This window comes from Nematolebias whitei, chromosome 5 (genome assembly GCF_014905685.2).
Source record: "Nematolebias whitei isolate Nwh7 chromosome 5, NemWhi1, whole genome shotgun sequence".
Taxonomy (NCBI): Eukaryota; Metazoa; Chordata; class Actinopteri; order Cyprinodontiformes; family Rivulidae; genus Nematolebias; species Nematolebias whitei.
In genome coordinates this window covers 17,757,073-17,768,354 of record NC_056502.1, presented here as the reverse complement: position 1 = coordinate 17,768,354, position 11,282 = coordinate 17,757,073, and positions in this window count along the sequence as shown.

Below are 11,282 nucleotides of genomic sequence, written 5' to 3'. Positions count from 1 at the left end.
ATATATATATATATATATATATATATACACATATATATACATATATATACATACACACGCATATATATAATTCTCTGTACAAGCCAAGTATGATGAATTTTACCACTTTATGAGGCGTGTTTAGAATGCATTGGCTGGATACAAATGCAGCTTAAATTTCACATAATGTAATGTAGAAATAACATATAGGTGCGCAGAAAATCAAAGTAATATCAGGAACGCTTCAAAATCTAATGTTTCTCATCCCTCTGTGCTATATACAGTATCTTTTAAAATAGTGTAGCACTTACAGTATGTAGTGTTGGGTAACGCACCTCTAATAGGGACCAAGGCTTTTAGAAAGGGGTGTCATATTTCTCACAGCTCTGGTGAGCTCGAAAACATTCATACTCTTGTTTAATTCACTTTTAGTAAAACCATGTTAAAATTATAAAGGTATGCGCTGAACAGGGTGGTATGTTGAATGCAATTTATATCTCATCTTGTGGCAACTAAGCTTACGTAAACGAAAAAAAAATAAAAATCCAAGTTGCTTATATTTTAATTGTAGAATTCAAATGTAACCCGGAGTTGCAGACTTTAAGATTTACAAAAACCCTGCACCTTTTAGCCTTGCCTCATCCTTACATCAAACTGGATGGCCTCTTACAGCTGCCTCGTGATGCAGGAAGAGTGCAGCGCCCATTAGCAGATGGATGGTAAACGCACCTTAGCTGACAACATTTAGGGAAAGTGAGACGGAGGGAAGACGGAAGAAACGGCAGAGAGAGCAAAGCGTTGAGATAAAAATGAAGGCCGTTTTGTAGCTGTCCTGTTTGCGTGTGCTTCCATCTCTGTCTGCATGGATGATAGAGTACGACGCTGAGTTGGTGTCAGACTCCTTGCTGACACGTGCTGTAATAAGAGATTAAAGAGATGAGAGGAAGAGGGAGGGGATGAAGATGGACAGATGGATGGACTTGGATACAGTGGTGCTTACCCAGCGGTGGTTTTCTGAATGAGACTTTGCTCTCCTGCTGAGCCAGATTGCCATCCTGTCCTCTTCATTTATCGTTTCTTTATCTCTTTTATGGCCTGATCTCTCCATTGTTCTTCTCAGTTATTAGTATTCTCCTAAACTTTTCTCTTTGTGTGAGCACAGGGGCTACCTGTCTGTCTTTTTGCTGTCATGTTAAATTTGAATTCCTTGCAGTGGACAGCCAGAGAGGCTGATGTTGACAGAACCTGACAGGGGTGTGACAAAGACAATATAAAAAATGAACGTTGGGGTGGGGGGGAGGGGAAGGGGGGTGACAGTTGTTTCTCCCTCTGTGAGACAGAGAGACAAAGTCATATGTTCATGTTTCTCCGTGTTAAAACTATTTTGCACCGTTTTAATGTGACAGATGTTTCCTAAAATAACAGAAAAAAATCAAAACGAGCTAATTTACTTAAACCAAAGTCACATCTCCTCTTGCAGAAATGTTTACGTGCGTGTGCGCACATCTGCGCGCCTTTACTTTTTACTGCGTGCGCACTGTCAGCAAAACATTGGCACTAAAACTGATAAAGCATTATGCACAACGTGGGAGTGCGTGTTTATGTGCCATTCTGTGTGTACTCGGGTGCTTGTGAGCAAGCACGTGTGTGTTAGGTTTAATGATCTTTTTGATGGTTTGCTGTAGCGGATATTGAGACGGATGGTCCATATGCTCTTTATGGTCCATGCATATTTCATATTCCAGCAGCGAAGCTGAGCAGAGCAGGCATTGCTTATATGGCCAGGATGTTGCACTGGGACGTGGGTAGACTTTATGAGACCTCATATGCACCTCCCACAGCTTTGTCTCCTTTGAATAAATACCCAAGTTATTGTAGCACATTTTAAAAAGATACCTTGATATCTATAAACTTTAGTTTGGGTTGAAGGTCTTAGGTTCATCTTCAAAACGCAATCATCATTTAGATGTAACGTCTTGCTTGCTTCTGGTTTCAGGTGAGAAGTGGGGTGTAAGGGTACTTGTCTTCACTTCAATCCATCCAGATGTTTTGTATTGATTAAATAACAAATGTGTTTGTCTCAAGAGATTTGGATGTGGACACTTTTTATTAAACTGCATTTTATTAACCACCATGACAGAAAAGAAGCAAAGTCAAATATCATCTAAAGCTCCACAGTAAACAGTGCAGAAATGGAAGATGAGAGGTTCAGTATGGCAAGCAGTTCAGTCATATATTCCATTCTTTGACATGCTCTTTGACAAGCCATTTGCATATATATTCGTTGTCCCTGATAATAAAGATTGTTTTCCCATACTAGCACCCAGCTAGTTGAGAAGCTATGAATGTTTCACATTTGATTTTATATTTTCACCTTTGGAGAGGTTTTTAATTTTTTTTATTCTGTTTTTGTTTTTATTTTACATCGCCACAGTCAATTTTACTGAAACAGTTATACCTTGGTTTTGGTTTGCTTGTATTTCTGATTTATTCTCGACTCAAAAAGAGACTAAACTAATTAAACATCACTTCATTTTGACATATGGCTTGTTTACACAGTTTAATTTAATAGTAAAAAAAAAAAAATGTTATTTAGCTGTACACAAGTCGCTAACTTCAGCTGAACCTGTGACTGATGGTTTGTTTTTCTGTCTGCTTGTGTACTGAACCATGACTCAGGTGTACTCTTACACTGATAATAAAAACTTTAATATTTTGAATAATTAGAAACTTTAAAAAATGTTGTTACATTAAAGGGAAAATGCTGCCAAACCATAATTAATTTGTTTTGTTTTTTTATGAATTGGAGAAAATGCTAAGTGATGTATACAAGACTAAAATATGTTCTTGCTCCGTAAGTAACATTTGTTATACAAAAAAAATAAGATGAAAAAACACAAAAGTATAGTCAAAATGTCCACATAATTATTAGTTTTTTTAGTCATGGAGACATCATTACTTTCAGGATTCGTTCAATTTATATGGTTGAGTCTGATTCATGTGAACTGAGTTGATCAAACATTTTTTATTAAGTTAATTAGGTTCGATTTGTTTAAATTTGTTTTACACCAGTGAAATAAGTTATGTGTAGTAGTGCGCCGTGCTCCACGAGTCAGTCTTGAGCAGTGAAAAAGTTAAGTTGATATGATTAATCGTATCCAGAGTCATCTTGCTTCAATAAAACAATCCATGCAAAATTATTTTAGTTATCTCAGTTAAACTGAAAACTAACGGCTTTAAACATGAGCAACATTTAATAATGTCTACCCAACTGTGAGGCAGGTCGAAACAACAAAAACCCTCAAGTTTGACAAAAAATAAAATTAATAGTTGAGTTTTTTTATTTATCACATTTATTTTTAAGTGTTAGATTCAAATAAAACAAAAATAATTAATAATTTAACAAACCTAAATCATGTCCATCTTTTATTTTTCCTTTAAGCTCAATTTTTTTTTTTCAACAATTAAATATGTATGAGGAGATGTTATTAAAATATTTATAAGCCATTTGTGTGCAACTTTAAATTGTGTAAAATAAAAAAAGACTAATGTGACACCTCAGACTTTCAGGCATTTTCAGGAGCATATTCTGATATTGTCTCTACGCTGCCCTGAACATTAATAAATGACCTCTCGTGCACATGAAGGCACATTTAGTTGTCAAACGATGATCGACAAGTGACCACAAATAAACATATTGTCTTCAAGAAGACGAGTGAAAGGGGAGGGACGGCAGATTAACAGCTGGTAGAGAAAGACAGGAAGGGAGGAGGACGGATCGTCAGAGGACCGTCACAGAGAATGAACCTGAAATGAAAAATTGAACGTAAGACGGATGGAAGGATGCTGATAAGCACGGAGAGACACTGAAGAAGAGCAGGGAGGAATGAGTGACAGAGGGGGGAGGGATGCAGGGTGTCTGGGTGGGACATAAGTGAGAAGGATGTTTTACTGATAGACTGTCAGGTCTGACAGAGTCAGAGGAGAGAGTGGATCACATCACCAAGCTCTGACACAAACACCACCTTAACATAAACACAACAAAAGAGACCATTACAGATTATCTTCCCCTTAATCTGAGTTTATTAAAAATATCACTTTTAATTCTAAGGGTTAATTTATGCTGATGAGATGATCAATTTGAGTAAAAATACTGTGGTTTCACTGTATTAAAGAAAAATGAAAAATGTGTGTTATGATTAAAAAAACAGATATTGAATGTCCACTACTGCTTAAATATCATAATATTCCACCACAGTATTTTATTTATAACAAAATATGTTTGTACAGATTTTAATTTTACTGCAGACCTAAATAATCACGCACAGTATTGCAGAAACAAAAAGAAAAATGTACAAGGTGATCTAAATAATCTGATTTAATCAAAGCACTATGATTACTACAGCTGCTAAAGTATTTACATTATAATACACTTTGATTGTTGAACCTACTATTGATAAATATTATATATAATATATATTAAGTTTAGTTTAATTTAGAAGAAAAAAGACAAACGTACCAGAAAAAGAGGCCACTTTTCAGTTGTCCTCTGACAGGTGTCTAAATCATCTACTGTTAAATACAAATAATGAACAAAACTATCCATCCGTCCGTCCGTCCGTCCGTCCATCCATCCATCCATTATCTTTACCGGCTTCTTCTTTTCCGGGTCGCAGGGGTCACTGGTGCCCATCCATCAATCAATCCATCTATCCATCCATCCATCCATTATCTTTTACCCGCTTCTTCCATTTTGGGTCACGGGGGTCGCCGGTGCCCATGTCCAGCAATCACTGTGCGAGTGGCGGGGTACACCCTGGACAGGTCGCAAGTCCATCACAGGGACACATAGAGGCAAACGAGACAAACAACCATTCACTCTCTCACTCACACCTAGGGACAATTTAGAGTTACTAATCAGTCTAACATGCATGTTTTTGGTCTGTGGGAGGAAACCGGAGTACCCGGAGAAAACCCACGCATGCACGGAGAGAACATACAAACTCCACCCAGAAAGGCCCCTGGACAAGAAATTGGAATCGGGGTTCTGTTAGCTGAGAGGCAGCAGCTCTACCAGTTGCGCCACCATGCTGCCCCTGTCACTGGTGCCCATGTCCATCAATCACTGTCCATCAAAGGTCCACATATGGAGCCTTTCCACTGTCTCAACTGTCATCGCGTCCGCACCACACCACACCAGTTAAGGGCCTTCCCACTGTTGGTACCCACCCCCACTCAGCCCAGTTTATGGGACCATCTTGTTTGAGGTTCCAAACAACCTGCTCTGTGGTGACGATTTTGATTCAAGCACAGAGCAGCTGTTGTTTGGCCAGCAGAGATAAGCCATTGCCCAACAAAACTGCAAACCACTGAATCCACATTTCCTCTTTTTATCATGCACAGTGTTATTTTTTGCTAGTTTCTTGTATGGACGCTCCAAAGACAGTGCCATGGACCAATGATGACTGACAGACCTTCCTAACTTTACTGGCTGGTGTTAGGATTTAGTGTGAGCTGGACAGTACCATTCCTTCAATCTTTATTTATACAGGTTAGTCTCAATGCCCCAAGAAATGAGCGCATTTACAGAGAGCTATTGAAGATGATGGTGCAGCATGGCTGCAACTGGACTTATAAGCAGTGCCAAGATAAGCTAAAGAAGTAGAAGTCAAATTATAGGATGATTAAGGAATGGCTTGAACTCAATGACCTATTATGTTCCCGTCCACTTTGCATTGATAATCCAACCCACAGAATGGGGAAACAAGTCACAGTGGCAAATCACCTCCACCTGAAAAGAACCGTTAAAAAGAGAGCCGAGTGGAGTCGCACTTATTATCGGTGGCGAAGCGGTTATAAAGACAAACAACCATTCACCCTCTCACTCACACCTAGGGACAATTTAGAGTTACCAATCAGTCTAACATGCAGGTTTTTGGTCTGTGGGAGGAAACTGGAGTACCTGGAGGAAACTGTGCATTCACGGAAAGAACATGCAAACTCAACCCAGAAAGGCCCTCTGCTGGAATTCAATCCGGCAACCTTCTCTTTGATAGGCAGCAGCTCTACCAACTGAGCCACCGTGCCGCTGTTTGATTAAAGTGTGACTGAATATAATGAATCAGTATTTTAACACGTGTTATAGCCTCTTTCTGTTTGCACACACACACCATTCAGACGTGAAGTTGTTTCGCGAGATGCACAAACTAAAAAGTTTCTGTTTTATTTGTACGTCTCTGCTGACTTTCGATCAGGAATTGATCCTTTGTTTTTTGCTCATTCATTAGCCAACAAAATCTTTCTGTGTCTGTTTTCACTTTTTGTTTGCACACTCTCAGGGGTCTCAGCTCTGACTCATCTGCGCGCTCTCTTTGTCTTTTATGTTCCTCTTTGAAACTGGATAAAAATAGACGACTCAAAATCGAGTAAGTCTGATCATCACTGTTCCTCGGCGTGGAAGATTGTTTTTGATCCCTTCATTGTTTCACTTCATTGATTCAGTTTTTCCTGAACGGGTAATTGAGCACTTATTGTTTAGGTTAGAAATGCCCCGCCATCTGCATACTTTAATTTCAGGCTTTTGTGACCAAGTTTGTATGAATGGATTTAATTAATCCTTCAGTCTATATAACCTTCCATTAATAGGAATGTTAAAGCTCAATGTCATCACTTGTCTGACAGGAAGGCTCAGACATATTTAAACACTTAAAAGGCTTGATGCTACTGCCTGTCTGCCCAAGCAAGTTGATGTGTCTCACTACACATGGACTCTCTCTCTCTCATGTGTGTGAGTATATATATATATATATATATATAAACCTCATCAGCACCAGTAGTCCTTTTGGGGAACAAAGTCCGGTCCCAATATGGTGAAATGCCATTTTTGGGTTAGGTGTTAGGTTTAGGACTAAGGTGTGATTTGAGTTTAGGATCAGGGTTAGGGTACAGAAATGGAAATGAATTAAAGTCAGAACAAACTTGTGTGTGTTTATCCATCTATCTTGCCACGAAGGCTAAACTCAACATAAACCTACTGGCACCCAATTATTTGAGGCTGATCGTCAGGACTAGTTGTTTCTAACTGGAGCCGTTTTTTTGTTTGTTTGTTTTCAATAAAAGAGAGAGAGATAAGATAGAACTTTATTGATCCCGCAGGAAATTGTTGTGCAAAAACATTTTTTATTATTTCTAATCTTATTTTGTGTATCAGTATGTAAAAGTAAAGTCTAAAATGTGATCGTTTGGATTTGCTGAAGTGGTGTTCTGTGGAGTTGTTATCAGTAATAAATATCTTGCAGTATGAATGTTGATTCTTTAATGGAAGTCAAGGTAACGGCCAGTCAGAACCATGTGGGTATTTTTATAAATTGATTTATTTTTGTCTTAAAACAAATTAATTCTTCTTAGAGATGCATGGCTCAGTTCCTAGAGCTGCTGCCTCTCAGCGAAAAGGTTGCAGGATTGAATCCCGGCCAGGGATCTTTCTGGGTGGAGTTTGCATGTTCTCTCGATGCGTGCCTGGGTTGTCTCCAGGTACTCCGGTGTGAGTGAGAGAGTGAACAGTTGTTTGTCGTGTTTGTCTCTATATGTGTCCCTGTGATGGACTGCAGTTCTGTCCAGGGTGTATCCTGCCTCTCACACAGTGACTGCTTTATTTGGGCACCAGTGATCCCCACAAACTGAAAAGGAAGAAGCAGGTAAAAGATGAGGAATAGATGGATGGATGGATGGATTTAGAATTTGCCTCCTTTTGACTAGCCAGTAGCTCGTTTCCCCTGTGAGAACATCTGTTGGATGTTTTAAACTAAAACGCTTTGAGCATTTTTTGTTTGTTTTTTACTCCAAAGAAATCAAAAAAACACCACTTTCTAAAAATATGTTAATTTAGATTGGACAAATAAAAATTAAACACCTACATCTCATAGGTCCCACTCCCAATCAGCATGTTATTTGTTACGCTCAAGTTTGACACAGTAAATCTGAGTTCACATATTCACCTGAAATTTAGGACAACTATGGGAGAACCATTTAATCAAAGCACAATAAATAGGAACAATAAAGCCAATAAATAAATAAATAGCAAAGAAAAAATGAGTTAAAATTTTTCCACAACAAAAAATAAGCTTGAACAGAAGATATTTACAATTGTTGCTGCTTAAGAAGTTTCAACAAACCACTGAGTCTTTATGTTTTTGCCATACACCTATTTTTTATATAAATTTGCAGTTTAACATGGCAGCAATTACACCATAAGAAAAAAAACATCTGTTGTTGTTTATTTTATTTAACAAATTTCATGACAAAATGTTTATTTTTATTGCTTGAAGCGTAAAACTTTAGGATTTGAAAAAGTTTTTTTACAATATGAAAATTACTATGAATTTAAGTCTATTGTGGAAAAAATGATTATCATTGTTTTATTCTGCGTTATATGAACAATTCACAGCAGCTTTCACTATATTTCAGAAACAATATAGATCATTAGAAGACTTATCAACACATTTTGACTAATTATTAGATGAAAACAATCAATGACTGAACTCTTTACGACTGTTCTGTTTGTTGGCCTTGCAGTTGTTTGCTTTCTTTCTGATAAATATTCTTGGAATAACTTACATTAAGTAGCTATAAACACATTATCTGCACTTCTGACCATAATTTAAGCGCCATATTTCTCCCCTGAGTACAAGCGGAGCCCCGAACATACAGTACAGGACCGAATGTGATTTAGCAGCGCACCCTTTTTTCTCACTCCCTGCTTTCAGCTTCTAATTTGGGGTCATTCTGGAATAAAATGTGACCATATTTTTCCACCTTAAAACAACCATGAAACACTGCTTGTCCCAGTAATAGCAGATGATTTGTGATAATGCAGAATGGTAATAAGTGGCTCTAATTGGCCATTAGAGAAAAAGAGAAGAGATGTTTGGTAAAAAAGGGGATGTTTTAGTACAAAGCAACAAACCCCTGAAGTCCACCCCTTTTCTTTTTACCCTCTTTTTTTTTTTTTTGCTACAATAGCTCTATAGTTGGGGCTTCTTGAGTTGTCATGACGACTAATGTTGAAAGCCAGCTGTGGTTTTGTCTTGAAAGCCCATTAGGCTGGAGCTTAGTTGGCACTCCTCTCTGTTTTGCTTTTCTTTATGGCTTTGCCTCCTTTGGAGCAACAATGGTTAAAAAAAAAAAAAAATCACTGTGTTTAACTTTACTCTATAATTTAGTTTGCGGGTCAAACAGGGGATGCAGTTTCCCCTGAGCTTTTGTTTTAAGCTGTTTAAAAGGCTTGATAGGAAATTTTAGTCTAATAAATTGTCCGACTTGGCCACACACAGTTGGGCACGGCGCTAACAAGACGCTCGCTGAGTTCTAAATAGTTTGGTAGATGTTATCTTTCGCTTCACAAACCCCACCCATGTTGAAGTTCAAGTGGGTTAAAACAAGTGCAAGTAGATAAAGAATCATTTGCAAAGTCTACATGACCCAGGCCTGCTTGATAGATGGCACTGGGTCTCAGTGTCCCTCTGCCTGGCAAGCGCAGTTTCTTACCCTAGATGCCTTATTACACAGCTCAGGAGAGAGATGTGAGCAATGTTGTTGTTGTTGTGGGGAACTGCTTATCTCTGTTTTTGGAGCACTTTTCCCTGAAGTCTCAATATTCCAGCCTCCTGACCCAAACACATCAGTCAGCGGGACACTAGTTATACATGGCTCGACCTGGAAGACGGAGAAGGATTGTTATGCAGAAGATTGATTCAATCTTGCAGCGCACTGCTAACCTATCAATCTATTGTAGACATGTGTTTGTGTTGGATTTTTAAAATTTATTTATTTTACACGGACAGGGTCAGTAGTGTTGTGTGTTTGGGGCTTTGAATGCAAGGATCGATAGCTGGGTCGGAGGGTAATGTGTGGCTGAGTGCTGTGTCCATACACAACCATCAGAGAGGATCACTATCAATCATGGAAGAGCTTAGGGAAACTACATGCTCAGTCTCTTTGTGTGTCTCTCTACCTCTGATGGCCTGAGTGTCTGATGGGGATCAAGGTTGCTCTTGTAAAAGCTTTGGGAACAGAAACTAAAGGCGATGTAGAGAAGCAGTGGGATATAGCAGCCCAGGAAGGATTGATGGGAGAAAAGTGGAGGAATAAGAAATCAAGATGGGTTTATAGTCACGAATGCTTTGTGGACAACACTTGGGGGGTGGTGGTGGGGTGTTAGGATGATAGATAGACAACATATTAAAGTTTAGGACAGAAGTCTGTGGGGTTACAAACTAAACCAAAGACATAGAGTCCATCTATTTCCTTTACTCGCTTCTTCTTTCTGGGTCCCAACGAGCTGGTGCCAATTTCCAGCGATCACTGTGCGAGAGGTGGGGTGGGGGTACATCCTGGACTGGTCCATCACAGGGATACAGAGACAAAAAATATTAATTCACACGCAAGTCTCTGTCTTAATTGAGCAACTGTGGCTGAGTGGTTATAGTAGTCTTCCTACAATGCAAGAGTTGGGGGTTCGATTCCATGAGCAGTCAAGCCGAAGTGTCCCTGTGAATCCCTCTCTGCCTCCAATGTGTGTCCCATTGGTGTATGAATGTGACAAAACATTAATTATTCTTTGAACAGATATAGTAGAGTGCTGTATGAATGGGTAAATGATGGCACCCGACTGTGTAAAATGATTGTGTTGTAAAGTCTTTTGAGTATAAGATAGAAAAACACTATATAAGTGCAGTCCGTTTACCATTTAATTGGTATAGTGGGTATCCACAATTATTTAGTATGCAAGTCAGCTTCAAAGTCAAAGAGATTTATTTGTCATTCGCATCTCATGTGGTACATGTAGTGGAACGAGATTGTGTACACAGGGTCCCAGTTACATCAAACAATAAAATTTAAAAGAATAACAGTAATAAGATCTAAGATATGAACTAAGAAAAACAACTAAAAAGACACTAAGCACTAGCAGCATAAAAACAATACGTCGAACAGCAGCACGAACATGAGTCTGTGTTAGAGAAGGTGGACCTGTGATCTAAAAATCACTGGTTCAACTCCTGGTACTTACAACAATAAATTGTGGGTGGGATAGGTGACGCACCCACACCTCCTTCCACCCTCATTTGCTCCACTCTGGGCCTTTGAACAAGGCCTTAACCCCCACCATCTGCTCCCCCGGGCATCCTAGATAGCAGCTCTCTGCTCCACACAGAGGGCTGTGGTAGCTCGGTGGTCTGTGGTCATGTCAGGAAGGACATCCAGCATAAAAAATAATTGCCAAGTCTTCGTGCAACTTGGTTCAC